Source organism: Bombina bombina, chromosome 7, assembly GCF_027579735.1.
Source record: "Bombina bombina isolate aBomBom1 chromosome 7, aBomBom1.pri, whole genome shotgun sequence".
In the NCBI taxonomy this organism is placed as follows: domain Eukaryota; kingdom Metazoa; phylum Chordata; class Amphibia; order Anura; family Bombinatoridae; genus Bombina; species Bombina bombina.
The window spans coordinates 431,326,521-431,343,589 of NC_069505.1; positions in this window are offsets into that span (position 1 = coordinate 431,326,521).

Here is a 17,069-nt window from a genome sequence, read left to right on the forward strand (position 1 = left end):
TAACATTTCTCTCTGCATGTGAAGCATAGCTATTCTCTGTGCACCAGCATGTTAAATACTATAGCTGCCCAGAGTGTCAGTGGGGCTTGTATCATGTTGTGTGTCCTTTCACACCTTGTAAGCATTACCAGATGGTGCAAGCACCTTAGGCTCTCTGAGCAAGTGCTGTGTATAAAATGTTAGTGTACAGTGCATACTAAAATACACTTTTGAAACAAGCTACAGCTTTTACTAGAAGCGTTTTCTTTCCTAAGAAATGGAGAGTCCACAACATCATTACAATTACTAGTGGGAATATCACTCCTGGCCAGCAGGAGGAGGCAAAGAGCACCATAGCAAAACTGTTAAGTGTCACTCCCCTACTCATAATCCCCAGTCATTCTCTTTGCCTCTGTCAATGGAGGAGGTGAAGTTTGGTGTCTGAAGAAATGTATTCCTTTTTTGGGTACTTTTCCCTGCAAGCAAGGATTTGGGTGTGTGTTTGTATGTGTGTATATATATATATCTATATATCTATATATATATGTGTATGTGTGTATATATATATATATATATATATATATATATGTGTGTGTGTGTGTGTATATGTGTATATATATATATATATATATAACTTGTAAAGCACGGCTAATTACCCATAAGAGTTCACATCAATCTCTTCAGTAGAGTAGTGGTGGCTTTTAAGCAGTTAGGAAGTTGTGAGGTAGTCCTTGCTTTGTTTCCAAACACATTGCTGCCCTAGTTATAGAAAGCCAATGGAGGAGGTATATATATATATATATATATATATATATATATATATATATATATATATATATATATATATATATATATATATATATAGAGGAGGTGTATATGTATGTATGTATATATATATATATATCTTGTAAAGCACGGCTAATCACCCATAAGAGTTCACATCAATCTCTTCAGTAGAGTAGTGGTGGCTTTTAAGCAGTTAGGAAGTTGTGAGGTAGTCCTTGCTTTGTTTCCAAACACATTGCTGCCCTAGTTATAGAAAGCCAGAGTTGGTTACTCTGTTCTTACTTTTTCTACAGGTCTCTGTGAGGAGTATGTGTCCTTTCACACCCACCTTGTAAGCTGTTGTCCTGCCTGACAGCTAGATTGCAGGTAAGTGCCTTTTGTCTTCTAGGTATTGGAGACTTGCACTTAAGGAGATTGAACTGCAACTTTAATGTGGGACATGATATATCCTTTTATATATTTATATATATATATATATATATATATATATATATATATATATATATATATATATATATATATATATATATATAAAAATATAAACAGGAGAGCACTCTCACTTCCAAATTCAATCTGCCAGGGTGCATGCAAAAAATGAATAATATCAATGATCAGGTGAGGAAGGGGATACGGTCCCCGAAACGTCACATAAATAAATATTTTTATTTAAAGGACCAGTGAGTGCAGCCATTTGTTCATTGATATATATATATATATATTATTTTTTTTTCAAGATACAATGAGTCCACGGATTTCATCCTTACTTGTGGGATTACGCCTCCTGGTCAGCAGGAGGAGGTAAAGAGCACCACAGCAGAGCTGTATATATAGCTCCTACCCTCCCTCTCCAGTCATTCTCTTTGCCTGTGTTATTGATAGGAAGAGGTAAAGTGAGATGTTAGTTTAGATTCTTCAATCAAGAATTTATTATTTTTAAAATGGTGCCAAAGTGTGCTATTTTACTACAGGGTGTAGCTGTATTCCTTGTCAGCCTATAGAGTAGAGCTACAGGTGGCTTTAAAGCAATGGGAACTGGTGGGGTTTTACCCTAACTGCGCCTCCCATACTAGTGCTGCCCTTCTGGATTGATGGTCTTAGCAGATATTAACTAAGGCCCTTTCTGTGTCCACAGAACTGCAGGAGGGAAAAGACCTCTTGATCCTGTGAGACCGGTCATGCTGTCGCTCAGCATAGAGGTAAGTGCAGTCCTTATTATTCTGGGACATAGAATTAACTCAGAATAGACTGTATGCTTACCTATCTGATAAGTGGGGAATTAGATTTTATAGACTTCCCTTATTACTTGGAGACATTACATAACTTTATCCCTATGTGATCAGGGGAGGTTAAGTTATTGGGCAGTTTTTCCTGCAGTCTCAGAAACCATATCTACTCCCTTCAGTGCTGCCTTCAAGGACTTAAATTACTATATGTTTGCAGCCCAGGAGGGTTATCCGTGTTCAGTTACGGGATGTTGTGAGAAATAGTCACTGCTTCAACTTTGTATTTGCAGGGCGTTATTACTCTACAACGGCTTCTGTTCCTAGAAAACTGACAGCCGACAGAGAAATACATGGAAATACATGTCCTCACTCCCATAGGGCTTATTTTTTATAAACTGCCGTCAGGGAGGTTTTTTATTGCCTAAACATGTTGCTACAGACCCCCAACAACTTATATTATTTTATTGTACATGCGCGTGTTGTGCATGTCTCGTTCCCTTCGGCTTATTGCACCACGAGGGCAGCCGACTGGAAGATTTACTTCCCCGTTTTAGTTCAATGTGAGACTGAGAGTCACAATGACTTCTTTGGCATTACGGGAGAAGGGGTTCACTGTAGTCGAGAAGCTGACTTGGTTTCTTAAAGGGACAGTCTACCATAGAATTGTTATTGTTTTAAAAGATAGATAATCCCTTTATTAGCCATTCCCCAGTTTTGCATAACCAACACGGTTATATTAATATACTTTTTACCTCTGTGATTACCTTGTATCTAGGAACCTTCTTCCAGCCCCCTGATCACATGACTGTGACTGTTTGTCTATTGACTTGCATTTAGCATTGTTTTGTGCTAAATCTTAAATAACTCCCTGTGCCTGAACACAGTGTTATCTATATGGCCCACGTGTACTTTCTGTCTCTTTGTGTTGAAAAGAGATTTAAAAAGCTTAGAAATTAGCATATGAGCCTACCTAGGTTTAGTTTAAACTAAGAATACCAAGAGAAAAAAGCTAATATGATGATAAAAGTGAATGTTAATTAAAATTAAAAGTCCTATCTGAATAATGAAAGTTTAATTTATACTAGACTGTCCCTTTAAGTGCCATGCGGTTCTCCGACGGCTCCATTTGCCATAACGTAGCGGCCAGGGAGACTTCACTGAAACGCCCACGATGGGTGGAGCTAAGATACGCGCCATGGTTTGCGCGCCTTTGATCTATCCCTTCAATGGACGCCAGATGCTTTCTTGGTTGTGTGCAAATAATATAGTAGAGAAGCTCTGCGCGCTTTAGGTGTCTGTTTCCCCCTTTCTATGTTGGATACACAGTGATATTTTTTCATAGGTTATAGGCATTCTTGGACTATAGCCTATGTTCTCTCTGTTGCGGTGGGGTTCCGGTAAACATAGGGAACACACTGCTCGGGGAGGTATATTTACAGTTTCTACTGAAGGGTATTGATATCTTGCGAATTTAGTTAACCAATATATGGGGGTCCTGTAGCCCAGTGCCAAGTACTCTGCCCCCATCCCAAGGGTTCTGTGTTCGATCCTAGCTACAGCTGCTACATTTTCTATTTCTTCAGCTAGTATAAAGGAATAATGTTATTATTTTTACATTTTAAAGAGACAGTAGTGATTTCTCAGTCTACAGCAGTGGCTGTTCGGAGTGTGGTGTCACCGGTCAATCCATGCCACAATATTCTACATGGGGTGCCCAAACTAATTTTTGACCCACAGGCAGTGCTCTGCGGTTCCTAGCAAAGATTTTGCTTTTGATGTAACATAGCGATGTTTTGTTACAGCAATGTTAATATGTTATTGATTTGTTTCTGAACGACAGAAATCAAACATTATTTTAAAATTTAAAGAGACAGTAATATTTTTTCTGTGTAAATTTTATTAACGGAATTGGGACTGTTTTGTTTTTTAAATCATCCTTTGTGACGTAGGATGGTACTAAATGTCACAAGACTGAGTTAACATCTTGTTCTATGTGCGTTATGTTAAAAGAATTTCAGCTTTTTATTTGTTAGTTCATCCTTTATGACTGATGATGCAGCAAAAGCACTCAAGAATAGTTGATTGTCAAATTTATTTTTCCTTTTTGAACCTACTCCCTCTTCGGCGATTGCTGTTTGGGTGTCTGTTAACACATGGCCACAAATTTCTCCTATAGTTTCCAATCGAAATTTTTATGGCCCACATGCAGTGCCCTGCGTTTCCTTCACATTCCACTCAGGGTTATGTTGCATTCTATACTTTTACACAAGGTAAAAGCATTGCTAGAGGAATTGCTATTCCATAAGGTTCCTCCATGTTTCTGAGGCTCTCGGTTTCAGACGGAGTGGTACCTTAGGCATTCCCTATATTTTCATTACTTTTTTTTATTTCCGACTAAGCTGAAGAGACTGGGCGACACGACAAGAACTTCTATACCCTTAGAAGGTAGTCCGATTAAAAAAAATAAAAAAATATATATATATATATTTAAGTAATGAGACACGCACCAGGGTTTACAAAGGCAACCTTCTGTGTGCTTTATTACCGTTACTAGTGTGACGGCATTTTGGTTTGTTGCACTGTCTGAGGCTGTTCAGTCAGTAGCTTCTCTGGATAGCATCCAGGACTGGATAAAGGTTCCTTTATTTCATTTCTTCCCTTCCAGTTTTTAAACTGGGGGCATTGGGCTCTGTTCCAGTTTTTGGGACCTTATGGTTGGAGCCTTGTTCTATGGTTATATGTTTACAAAGTTAGCTCCTGGCAAGGACTTTTAAGAGACCTGGCTTGTTATAAAAGAAAAATGGAACCATAGCCTGCTGTTGAATCGAAGACAGCATGGAGAACGTGTCCCGGTCCGGAATTGGGTCTTGTGGGCGATGACTCTCCGTTTTTCGCTTAAGTTTGGTTTAATCTCAAATGTTTTTCTCTCAGAGGCAGTTTCTGCTTTCAATGTTGTCTGAAGATTAGACAAAAGGCGAGTCGTCCTTGCTCTGTGCAGGAGATCTCTTGGACCTTGGAGTGATGGTTCCAGTTTTCATACTGGTCCAAGATCTGGCTCTCGTTAAACGGGAATCCTCAAACAATTTTGTGAGAAGGGTACTGTCCTTCATGAGGGGTACTTTTATTGTGCCATTTCTCCCTTGATCCTAGTGGGTCATTTTATGACTACGGTGGATTTAAGATCAGGTGCCTTCATATGCCATTCACGAGATTCGGCTCAAGTTTTTGGGTTTGACTTTCTGGACAAACACTTCTATTTGTGATCCTTTCGGTCTTGCCATAGTTCAGAGTTCTTACGGAGACTCTGGGATCGCTATGGCGATGCTTCAGTTATGAGACATTGCATTGGCGCTCTATCTGGCTGATGTCCTATTCCCAGCGTCATCCTTGCAGCAAGCAGGATTTACTCGGACATGGTGTTATACTTCCCGTGATACCAGGAGAGGAAGGTGGCCTTGGACAAGTGTTCCTTAGGTCCAAGCTCATTGGTAGTTTTTTCTTAGGAATTGTGGCTGGTTCCATATCTATGTAGGATTTTCTGACTTAGGTCAGGAAATTAATTTCTATCTTTTTTCGCCTAGTTCTTCTATCCTCCTCTCGGCCTTCAGTGGATTAGTACTTAAGTGTAGTCGGTCGGACGGTGTCTGCAAGCCACAATAGCCGGACAGGTAGCTCAGCGTGCTACGGCGCTGTGGCTGAACGTTGTGACAACCCAAGGGTTGCATATTCGATCGCCGGTGTGGTCTATTGTCTTTCATCCTTTTAAGGTTGATCAACTGAGCAGTATCTTGTGTACCTTACAATTCCGTTTTTTGTTGCTTCCACTTCAGGTCTCTGCAGTTAAGCATACTCAGGGAAATGAGACTCTGCAGATTTGTTTCCTCGGTTAGTCTCTGGATCATCTATTCCAGGGAACTTGATTTAGCAGTGTGTGGACTCTGAGTCTATTCTTTTTATAGACTTCCTGGTACTCAGTGCGAGCTCAAGGCTCTTCTGGTCTGGTCTCAGTTGGCTTCGGCCCAGTTTCCTCTTTCTTAAGACTGACACTATGTCCACGCCAGGATGGAACAAGGTGTTCCTTAACCAGGGCTGAGGTGGCCTAGCTTATCCAGTGGGCAGCACCTCCATTATTGCTATCTGTCAGCAGTCCATATTCCAGGGGTGGACCCTTGGGAAACAGATTTTCTGAGTAGACAGATCCTTCATCTGGGAGAATGGGAGCTCCATCCGGGAGTATTTTTCAACCTGATTTTCATATGGGATCAGCTGGATTTGGATCTCATGGCATTGTGTCCGAATGCCAGGTTTCTGGGTTATGGGTCCAAGTCTAGGGCCCCAGACCAATCTGATAGCTGCCTTGGAAGTTCTGTGGTCCTTCAGCCTAGAATGTCTAACTTCCCCATTTGTGCTGCTTTCCGGGTGGTTGTTCAAGCCATATTGGAAGGGGCATCAGTGATCCTCCTCGCTTCTGCGTGGCCTCACAGGATTTGCTATGTTGATCCGGTGGACATGTCATCTCTGCAACATGGATTGTTCTGCTGGGGAAGGACTTATTTTTAAATTTTTTTATTGGGGTATTTAGTAGTAACATCAAAGATAACATGACCTTGCACTTAAATAGTAGGCAAACAAAGTGGATACAAGTCCAGGAATTACAATACATAGTTGGTAGCACCACAGTTACAGGACAACGCAGGATATAACGGTAGTAGTTTCTAGTCAATCATCCATTTCCTGGGAAGATATACATAGATAACAGCTTGTATCTAATTATCCTAGATAAAGGACTAAACATCATGTGATCTTCACATATATTAGGATAAAATAAGGCATAGATCATAGCTGTGCACTAGCATAGTTATCTACCTGCATATGTATCTAACAAAGTTAAGGCCAATGTAAGTGAAACCTCCCTTTTTATATTGGTATGAGCCCCCTAAGATAAGAATGGGCCACTCTTGGACCAGTGTATTATGGTATCTAGTTACTGGGGCAAATTAGTTTGATATTAAATCACTCATGAGGTAGTTATGTCATGCACTATGTAAAATAATGTTTGGTCATATGTCATTAACACAAATATTTGCCTGTAGCTGGCGGTGAGATAAATATAGACAGATACACTCAGGGAGTGAGCTAATGTTACCTAACATATGATGAGAGGAGATGGGCTTCCAATTTTTGCTGCATACAATAAGGCGAATAGAAAAACAATGCAGCTCAGATATGCTATATCATATCAATATTATTATTACATTCTGTTTTCCAGAAAGGGATATCATCTTGGATAAGACTCTATATAAATAGGGAAATCAGGCATATCCAGTTTTTAGCAAGTGAGATACTGCAGTGTATGAGATGTTTATTTATGGCTAATAGCAAATGACTAGCTTTATATCACACTTAAGAGGGAAAGTGATGTATGTCACTACAGAGATACATAAGTAGTAACACTTGTATGAAGAGCTAGGTAATTGAAGTAAAGGGACAGTCTAGTCCAAAAAAACTTTCATGATTCAGATAGGGCATGTAATTTTAAACAATTTTCCAATTTACTTTTATCACCAATTTTTCTTTGTTCTCTTGGTATTCTTAGTTGAAAGCTTAACTTAGGAGGTTCATATGCTAATTTCTTAGACCTTGAAGGCCGCCTCTTAAGAATGCATTTTAACAGGTTTTTCACCACTAGAGGGTTTTAGTTCATGTTTTTCATATAGATAACACTGTGCTCGTGCACGTGAAGTTACCTGGGAGCCATCACTGATTGGCTAAACTGCAAGTCTGTCAAAAGAACAAATAAAGGGGCAGTCTGCAGAGACTTAGATACAAGATAATCACAGAGGTAAAAAAAATATAAATATAACTGTCTTGGTTATGCAAAATTAGGGAATGGGTAAACAAGGGATTATCTATCTTTTAAAACCATAACAATTCTGGTGTAGACTGTCCCTTTAAATCCAGGTATCTCTAGGTCATCTAGCTTTAGGCTGTCATTAATAGTGTTTTAGGTAAGTGGCAGTAAGCAGTTGCTTCTTGAATTTTCTCAAAAAAAAAGTAAATTTATGCTTACCTGATAAATTAATTTCTTCTATGGTACGACAAATCCACGGATTCATCCTTTGCTTGTGGGATATTATCCTCCTACTAACAGGAAGTGGCAAAGAGCACTACAGCAGAGCTGTCTATATAGCTCCTCCCTTAGCTCCACCCCCCAGTCATTCGACCGAAGGTACAGGAAGAATAAGGAGAAACTAAAAGGTGCAGAGGTGACTGAAGTTTAAAATAAAAAAATATAATCTGTCTTAAAATGGGAGGGCGGGCCGTGGACTCGTCGTACCATAGAAGAAATTCATTTATCAGGTAAGCATAAATTTACTTTTCTTCTATAAGGTACGACGTGTCAACGGATTCATCCTTTACTTGTGGGATACAATACCAAAGCTACAGGACACTGATGAACAGGAGGGACAAGACAGATGGCTAAACAGAAGGCACCACTGCTTGAAGAACTTTTCTCCCAAAAATAGCCTCCGAAGAAGCAAAAGTATCAAATTTGTAAAATTTGGAAAAGGTATGAAGCGAAGACCAAGTCGCAGCCTTACAAATCTGTTCAACAGAAGCATCATTTTTAAAAGCCCATGTTTAAGCCACCGCTCTAGTAGAGTGAGCTGTAATTCTTTCAGGAGGCTGCTGTCCAGCAGACTCGTATGCCAAACGGATGATGCTTTTCAGCCAAAAAGAAAGAGAGGTAGCCGTAGCTTTTTGACCTCTATGTTTTCCAGAATAGACAACAAACAAAGAAGATGTTTGACGGAAATCTTTGGTCGCTTGCAAGTAAAATTTTAAAGCACGAACCACGTCCAGGTTGTGCAACAGACGCTCCTTCTTAGAGGAAGGATTAGGACACAGAGAAGGAACCACAATTTCCTGATTAATATTCTTATTGGTAACAACCTTAGGAAGGAATCCAGGTTTGGTACGCAAAACCACCTTATCAGCATGGAAAACAAGATAAGGCGAGTCGCATTGCAATGCAGATAGTTCAGAAACTCTTCGAGCCGAAGAGATAGCAACTAAAAACAGAACTTTCCAAGATAGAAGCTTAATATCTATGGAATGCATAGGTTCAAACAGAACCCCTTGAAGAACTTTAAGAACTAAATTCAAACTCCATGGCGGAGCAACAGGTTTAAACACAGGCTTGATTCTAACTAAAGCCTGACTGAACGACTGAACGTCTGGAACATCTGCCAGACGCTTGTGCAGTAAAATTGATAAAGCAGATATCTGTCCCTTTAGGGAACTAGCTGATAGTCCTTTCTCCAATCCTTCTTGGAGAAAGGACAAAATCCTAGGAATCCTGATCTTACTCCAGGAGTAGCCTTTGGATTTGCACCAATAAAGATATTTACGCTATATCTTATGAAAAATTTTCCTAGTGACAGGCTTTCGAGCCTGAATCAAGGTATCTATGACCGACTCAGAGAATCCCCGCTTGGATAAAATCAAGCGTTCAATCTCCAGGCAGTCAGCCGCAGAGAAACTAGATTTGGATGCTGGAACGGACCTTAAATCAGAAGGTCCTGTCCAAGTGGCAGAGTCCACGGTGGAAGAGATGACATGTCCACCAGGTCTGCATACCAAATCCTGCGTGGCCACGCAGGTGCTATCAAAATCACAGAAGCTCTCTCCTGCTTGATTCTGGCAATCAAACGAGGAAGGAGAGGAAATGGTGGAAACACATAAGCCAGGTTGAACGACCAGGGTACTGCTAGAGCATCTATCAGTACTGCTTGAGGATCCCTTGATCTGGACCCGTAGCAAGGAAGTTTGGCGTTCTGACGAGACGCCATCAGATCCAATTCTGGTGTGCCTCATTGATGAATCAATTGTGCAAGCACCTCCGGATGGAGTTCCTACTCCCCTGGATGAAAAGTCTGACGACTTAGAAAATCCGCTTCCCAGTTCTCCACTCCTGGGATATAGATTGCTGATAGATGGCAAGAGGGAGTCTCTGCCCATCAAATTATTTTGGTAACCTCTATCATTGCTAGAGAACTCTTTGTTCCCCCCTGATGATTGATATATGCTACAGTTGATATTGTCCGACTGGAATATTATGAATCTGGCCGAAGCCAGCTGAGGCCACGCCTGAAGCGCGTTGAATATCACTCTCAGTTCTAGAATATTTATCGGGAGGAGAGCCTCCTTCTGAGTCCACGCACCCTGTGCTTTCAGGGAATTCCAGACTGCACGCCAGCCCAATAGGCTGGCGTCCGTCATCACTATGACCCATGCTGGCCTGCGGAATCACATTCCCTGGGACAGATGATCCTGTGACAACCACCAAAGAAGAGAGTCTCTGGTCTCTTGATCCAGATTTATCTGAGGAAATAAATCTGCAAAATCCCCATTCCACTGTTTGAGCATGCATAGTTGCAGTGGTCTGAGATGCAAGCGAGCAAACGGAACTATGTCCATTGCCGCTACCATTAGTCCGATTACCTCCATACACTGAGCCACTGACGGCCGAGGAATGGAATGAAGAGCTCAGCAGGTGGTTAAAATCTTTGATTTCCTGACCTCCATCAGAAAATTTTTCATGTCCACCGACTCTATCAGAGTTCCCAGGAATGGAACTCTTGTGAGAAGGATAAGTGAACTCTTTTTTACGTTCACCTTCCACCCGTGAGATCTTAGAAAAGCCAACACGATGTCCGTGTGAGATTTGGCTAGTTGGAAAGTTGAAGCCTGAATTAAGATATCGTCCAGATAAGGCGCCACTGCTATGCCCCGCTGCTTTAGAACCGCCAGAAGGGACCCTAGCACCTTTGTGAAAATTCTGGGAGCTGTGGCCAACCCGAATGGAAGAGCCACAAACTGGTAATGCTTGTCCAGAAAGGCGAACCTGAGGAACTGGTGATTATCTTTGTGGATAGGGATGTGTAGATACGCATCCTTTATGTCCACGGTGGTCATATATTGACCCTCCTGGATCATTGGTAAAATAGTCCGAATGGTCTCCATCTTGAAGGAATTTGTTTAGGATCTTGAGATCTAAAATTGGTCTGAAGGTTCCTCTTTTTTGGGAACCACAAACAGATTGGAGTAAAACCCCTGCCCCTGTTCTGTTTTCGGAACTGGGCAGATCACTCCCATGGTATATAGGTCTTCTACACAGCGTAAGAACGCCACTCTTTTTGTCCGGTTTACAGACAATTGAGAAAGATGGAATCTCCCCCTTGGAGGAGAATCTTTGAAATCTAGAAGATACCCCTGGGTTACGATTTCTAAAGCCCAGGAGTCTTGAACGTCTCTTGCCCAAGCCTGAGCAAAGAGAGAAAGTCTGCCCCCTACTGTGGTGGTAATTAGTACCAGAATATAAAACCAAAGGGGTTGTCCACTTTTTAAAATTATTTTATTGGAAGACAAATAATATAGGTATGAAGATTAACAATTATCTATAGGCTACAAAATATAAAACAAGTCTCAAGAAATACCAAGAGCTACAAACATAAATTATAGTCCAAATTATATGGGGCAACTCTATTTTAAACAAACCCAGATTAAGCAATATTAACTAAACATAGTGAACAAGAGAATTTATCCCAAAGTAAAATGTATACGAATGCTAATATACTCAGCCAGTTCAGTCCTCCAATGCTCTCTCTCTCTCTCTCTCTCTCTCTCTCTCTCTCTCTCATCAGTTGCTTCCAGGAGGTGAGGAAGATAAAAAAGTGTGTATACTAACTGTTGGCTACTTAATTCACTTAAGGTGTGTCCTACCATACACCAATCAAAAGGCTACATGGGAGTGTCCTTCTTAGACAAAGACTAGGCCAGAGGCCTAGTCTATATTTTACTACTTGAACACTCTAGGGATAAATTCTCTGGTTTTATGACACCACACCTACTAGATCCGGTCCTGGATCGGGGGCTACCCCTTCATGCTGTCTTGGTGGCAGCAGCAGGCTTCTCGGCCTGTTTACCTTTGTTCCAAGTCTGGTTAGGTCTCCAGACTGACTTGGATTGAGCAAAATTCCCCTCTTGTTTTGCAGCAGGGGAAGAGGTAGAGGGACCACCTTTGAAGTTTTGAAAGGAACGAAAATTATTTTGTTTGATCCTCATCTTATTTGTCTAATCCTGAGGAAGGGCATGGCCTTTTCCTCCAGTAATGTCTGAAATGATCTCTTTCAGTTCAGGCCCGAATAGGGTCTTACCTTTGAAAGGGATGGCTAAAAGCTTAGATTTTGATGACACATCAGCAGACCAGGACTTAAGCCATAACGCTCTACGCGCTAAAATGGCAAAACCTGAATTCTTTGCCGCTAATTTAGCCAGTTGAAAAGCGGCATCTGTAATGAAAGAATTAGCTAGCTTGAGAGCCCTAATTCTATCCAGAATATCATCTAATGGGGTCTCAACCTGAAGAGCCTCATCCAGAGCCTCGAACCAAAAAGCAGCTGCAGTAGTTACAGGAACAATGCACACTATAGGGTGCAGAATAAAACCCTGATGAATAAATATTTTCTTTAGGAGACCCTCTAATTTTTTTATCCATAGGATCTTTGAAAGCACAACTGTCCTCAATAGGTATAGTTGTACGCTTAGCCAGAGTAGAAATAGCTCCCTCCACCTTAGGGACCGTCTGCCACAAATCCCGCATGGTGTCTGATATGGGAAACATTTTCTTAAAAGTAGGAGGGGGAGAGAACGGAATACCTGGTCTATCCCACTCCTTAGTAACAATGTCTGAAATCCTCTTAGGGACCGGAAAAACATCAGTGTAGGCAGGAACCTCTAGATATCTGTCCATTTTACACAATTTCTCTGGAACTACAATAGGGTCACAATCATCCAGAGTCGCTAGAACCTCCCTGAGCAATAAGCGGAGGTGTTCTAGTTTAAATTTAAAAGCCGTCATATCTGAGTCTGTCTGAGGGAACATCTTTCCTGAATCAGAAATCTCTCCCTCAGACAGCAAATCCCTCAACCCCAACTCGGAACATTATGAGGGTACATCGGATATGGCTAATAAAGCATCAGAGGGCTCAGCATTTACTCTCACACCAGACCTACTGCGCTTCCCCTGCAACCCAGGCAGCTTAGATAAAACCTCTCTGAGGGTAGTATTCATAACTGCGGCCATATCTTGCAGGGTGAAAGAATTAGATGCACTTGAAGAACTTGGCGTCACTTGTACGGGCGTTAATGGTTGTGACACTTGGGGAGAATTAGATGGCATAACCTTATTCTCTTCTGACTGAGAATCATCCTTTGACATACTTGTATTAGCTAAAATATGTTCTTTGCAATTTATTGCCCTTTCAGTGCATGAGGGACACATTTTAAGTGGGGGTTCCACAATGGCTTCTAAACACATTGAACATTGGCTTTCCTCAATGTCAGACATGTTGTACAGGCTAGTAATGACCACAAACAAGCTTGAAAACACTTTATTTAGTGAAAAATAACAATCTTAAAAAACGCTACTGCGCCTTTAAGAGAAAAAAAACTGCTTTAAAATACACCAATCGTTTCAAATTTTTGAAATAAGATTCAATTTATGCAGTTAAGTTTGCCCCACAAGAAAAAGAAACACTTAACCCTTTATTGTGCAAACCAGATAGATAATAGGCCTAAATCCGGAAAAAACACCCCCTGCACCTCGCCACAGCCCTGCTGTGGCGCCTACCTGCCCTCAGGGATTGGAAAAATGGGGTTTGGCCCAACACTTCCAAAAGGGCCCTCCGGAGTTGGAGCTTGCTGCTTGCTTTGTAAAAACAACTGCGCATCTGAGGTGCAAAAATAGGCCCCGCCCATCTCACTCGATGTTTTGTCAGCCTAAATAAACCGCACCAGAGCGGTTCCAAACTAGCCATGTGGGTTCTGAGACCCAAACAAGAAGCCAAGTGTACCCTCAATAAAGTCTTCCAAAAAAACGTTATTGCCCAAAAAATGTTAACAGTACTCCCAGTTCACAAAACGTTTGCCCACAAACATTTAAAACTCAGTGTCAACCATTTTTTTATTAGCCCCTTATGCAAGCATAGTAATACCCTTCTATCTCTCTTAGGATTACTGCTTACCCTTACCCTCATGGAGATACTGTCAGCCTTTCTGAAATATCATAGTCTCTCCAGAAAAAATGACTGAACATACCTCACTGCTATATAGCATGAAAACGTTCCTCACACTGAAGTTTCTTGTACCCCTCAGCCATTCTGTGGGAACTGCTCTGGATCTTAGTGACAAATGCTAAGATCATCAGCCTCCAGGCAGAAGTCTTCATCCATCTGCTGCCTGAGAGTAAATAGTACACACCGGTACCATTTAAAATAAAAAACTCTTGCTTGAAGAAAATAAAAACTAACATTTTATCACCTCTTTCACTTTACCCTTCCTAGTACTTAGAGTAGGCAAAGAGAATGACTGGGGGTGGAGCTAAGGGAGGAGCTATATAGACAGCTCTGCTGTGGTGCTCTTTGCCACTTCCTGTTAGCAGGAGGATAATATCCCACAAGTAAAGGATGAATCCGTGGACTCGTCATACCTTATAGAAGAAAAGCCACACAACCACATAAAATGGACAGGCTGGTGGGGTACATAAGCATATAACGATAACAATATAATAACATAACTGTTAAATGATTTATAGTAATACATTCGTGCCCATCATCTATGACATGCTCTAATGCATAGCTAATGAAGTAAGTCAGTTAGTACTCTTACTCTTGTAGTCAAATGGCTATCCTTAATGGGGGTTAAGATAGTCAATCTAGGTTAAGAGAAAAGAGTACATTAGTTCACTAGCCCACTCCAATGCGGTCATTCTGAACAGATCTCCCATGTGGAATATCATTCAGGCAGCCCAGTACCTGGTCGAGTGGGAGCGATGTGAATGGGGAAAAAGGTAACTTCAGATGCTGAGTCGGTTGTGTCCAGCCCAAGTCCAGGCAGTTGGGGAGATATAGGAACGTCACCTGAGTCCCGGCATATTTTTAGCTTTCCCATATGCATGAAGGAGGAAAGCGGATGCAGACAAACCAAAAAATCAGCGACACAGTCTCGCAGGGTCTGCGTGGCCCCATATCCATGTAAGAAAATATCCATCTTCGGTTTGGCAGGGGATGCAGCCGCAATACCCATATGCGGTGACACTGTATTCTCTGGACTCGCTGCAGGGGCCGACTGTTCCCTAGCGGTAAGGCAGCTATGGGTCTCCTCCAAAGCTTTCTCCCCGAGCTCTACACCGATCTCCTGTGTGTCTCCGCTATCCCTGATTTCAAAATCTAGCGCAGCAGGTTTGCAGTCTCTCTGGGTAAGTCCAATATCTGGTAATATGCACCAGAGATGAGACACTCCATCGCTCTCCCCCTCTGTGCACACAGGCTCCTGTTGGGGAGGTCCCTTAAAGGTGTAATTGCCAGATGGGTTAGACGCCATCTGTAGCTTCTCCTCTAATATGATTAGATAGCCATCAAGCAAACAACTCAGTTCTTTTAAGATGCAGGCAGTATTCTCCATGTTAAGCCACTATGGTAGACTTTATATAGGTATGTGGGTATTAAACAGCGCACAGTAGGCACTGCTCGACAGTGAAGTCCACAGGGGAAAATCACTGGTGGGTTATATTGAGGCCTAAACCTCAGAGTAATGCAGTAATTCTGAGAGCAGGCAGCAATCTTGAAAATACGAGTATCTCTTGAAAGGGAATCCTCCGCAGATCAAAATGCTATCAAATTGAGGTTCAGATGGAGTTCCTAAGCTGAGATTTTAGTTGGAATTAGTAGGATAACTGGAGCAGCTCAAAATATTGCGTCCAAGTATGGCCGCCGCCCGGAAGTCCCCCCCCCCCCCCCCCGGGAAGGACTTTTTATTCAGGATTTTTTTCTCCCATCCAATTCTAGTTTCTCTGAAGCTGATTGAGATTGGACGCTTGATCCTATGCAAGCAGGGATTCTTTGATTCGGTCATAGTTACCTTATTTCAGGCATGTAAGTCTGTAACTAGGAAGATTTACCTTAAATTAGGGTGTAAATAATTTTATTGGTGTGAATCCGAAGGTTACTCATGGAGTTGAGTTAGAATTCCCAGGGATTTTATCTTCTCTCCAAGAATGATTGGAGAAGGGGTTTCTTCAGTGAGTTCCCTGAAGGGTTGGATCTCTGTTTTGTCTATTTTGTTACACTTGTGTCTGGCACGTCTCAGATGTTCCATCTTTTTGTCAGGCTCTGATTAGGTTCAGGCCTGTGTTTACACCACTTGCTCCTCCATGGAGTTTGAATTTAGATCTTAAGGTTCTTTCAGAGGTTCCATTGAATCTATGTATTCCATAGATATTGAGTTATTATCTTGGACAGTTTTATTTCCTGTTACTATTTCGTTTACTCGATGAGTATCTGAGTTTTCAAAATTTTTATTTAATTCTCCTTCCTTATTTTTCATGCGGCTAAGGTAGTGTTATGTACTACTCCTGGTTTTCTTCTCAGGTTGTTTCAGAAAGAACATTTATTAGGATGTTGTTGTTCCATCTTTGTTTTCTAATCCTTCTTCTCAGAAGGAATGTCTGCTTCATTATTCAGATGTAGTCCGTGCTTGAAGTTCTACTTACAAGCTACTAAGGATTTTATAAATTCGATACCTTTGCCTCGGTGGAGGTTGTTTTTTGGGAGAAAGGTTCTTCAAGCAGTGGTGCCTTCCGTTTACGTTCCCTGTTTTGTCCCTCCCATTTCATCCGTGTACTATAGCTTTGGTATTGTATCCCACAAGTAAGGATGAAATCCGTGGACTCATCATATCTTGAAAAAGAAAAGGAAATTTATGCTTACCTGATAAATTTATTTCTTTTTCGATACGATGAGTCCACGGCCCGCCCTGTTCTCTGAGACAGGTTATTATATTTTCTGTTAAACTTCAGACACCTCTGCAACTTGGCTTTTCCTTTTTCTTCCTAACTTTGGTCGAATGACTGGAGTGGGAGGGAAGGGAGGAGCTATATATACAGCTCTGCTGTGGTGCTCTTTGCTGCCTCTTACTGACCAGGAGGCGTAATCCCACAAGTAAGGATGAAATCCGTGG